Genomic DNA, 1,940 nt, shown 5'->3' with positions numbered 1-1,940 from the left:
ACATTCTTTTTTATCCATCGATTTTAAGTCTATTTTTCTCTCAGTTGTTGGAAAAGGGGGACTGAAAAAAAAAATTTAAGATTTTACTTATTTATGAGAGAGAGAGAAAGAGAGAGAGAGAACACATGAGAGGGGGGAGGGTCAGAGGGAGAAGCAGACTCCCTGCCGAGCAGGGAGCCTGATGTGGGACTCGATCCAGGGACTCCAGGATCATGACCTGAGCCAAAGGCAGTCGCTTAACCAACTGAGCCACCCAGGCACCCCTGGACTTAAATTTTTAACTATACTTATAGATTCTTCTTTTTCTTTTTGCGGTATACTGGCTTACTTTCATGTACTTTGAAAGTCTGTTATTATGTGCATGGACATTCAGGATTATTATATCTTCTGGATCAATTGACACTTTTATTATTATGAAATCATTTTCTTCATATCCAGTAACACTCTTTGATTGGAATTCAATATTATTTGATATTGATATTGTAATTCCACCTTTCTTTTTACTTTCTGTTAATTTATTTTTTTTAATCCTACTTTTTATACATTTGTGGTTTATATTTGTAGTTTTCCTCTTAAGCAGCATATAGTTAGAGCTTGCTTTTTAATACAATCTGAAAACTTTGTCTTTTAATTATTTAGACCATTAAATTTAATATGTTGTGATACAATAAAGTTTATGCCTATATCACACTATTTATGCTCTATTTGTCTCATTTTCTCTTTATTCACTTTTTTCTTCTATCTCTCTACCTTCTTTTGGGTTAACTAAATATTGTTGTGTATGCATTTTATCACCATGATAGCCTATTTTGTTTTCTCTTTGTTTTATTTGAGTGATTGCTTCAATTTATCACAATCTAATTTCAAAAGTTATTATACCACTCTACATAGTTTATAAGAACCATAAAGTAGTATACTTTCATTTTTTTCCTTTCTAGCCTTTATAAGAATGTAGACATTTTTATATATGTGTATGTACTACATGTGTGTATGCATTTATATATATACATGCATATATGTGTGAATGTTATAATGTCCACAATGCATTATTATTTTAAGCAGTTAATTATCTTTAAAGAGATTTAAATAGTAAGAAATGTATCTCATATTTTTATCCATGTAGTTACAATTTCTGATATTCTACATTCCTTGTAGGTAAATCCATATTTCCTTCTGATATCATCTTCCTTCTGCCTGACAAATTTCCTTTAACATATCTTGTAGTTTACATTCTAGTAATAACTTATTTTGGCTTTTGTGTGCTAAGTATTTAATCAGTTACATATTTATGAAATTATGTATTTGATGACCCTATCACTCTATGTCTCCTAGAACATTTTCTGAAAGCCCATGGACTATAAAGACAAAGCAATTCATGTGTTTAAACGTGACGACCTGGTAGTTTCATAGTCAGGAAACAAGCTAAGAAAGGAAAATCAAAGAAGACTTTATTAGGGTAATATAAATGAGAAGGGGTACCTACAATGTGAGACCTTACTGACTCCTTGAAATCAAGGTCTGAAATGGGTTTCCTATTCTGAAAATAACAATGGATTTTTGGCTGGTATTATTATGCTATAGGTAAAACTGACAATGAGGTGGAAAGAAGCAGATACAACCATGTATCCAACCAGGATGAATGTGTTATACCTTGGGAACCACAAGTTTATGCATATTAGACATTGTCATTTAATATTATATATTTCTTAATTTCTATTTTAATATCCCATGTCTTTAGGTAGCTACGCAGCATTTTGTGTAATTTTAGCTTGGTATTACAGGTCACTAATTTTTCATTTCAGCTTCACGTAGTGAGCACTATAACCAATCCAGAGTTTCTAACACAAAATATTTAAATTAATATATACAGACAAATACATGTATTTTCTATTTTTATAGAAATTCTTGTTTTAAGCTAACTTTTCTTTTTTAAAAAAAGA

This window comes from Callorhinus ursinus, unplaced genomic scaffold (assembly GCF_003265705.2).
Source record: "Callorhinus ursinus isolate GAN/ISIS: 27379988/994484 unplaced genomic scaffold, GSC_fseal_2.0 scaffold1, whole genome shotgun sequence".
In the NCBI taxonomy this organism is placed as follows: domain Eukaryota; kingdom Metazoa; phylum Chordata; class Mammalia; order Carnivora; family Otariidae; genus Callorhinus; species Callorhinus ursinus.
Note: the sequence above shows the minus strand (reverse complement) of the source record.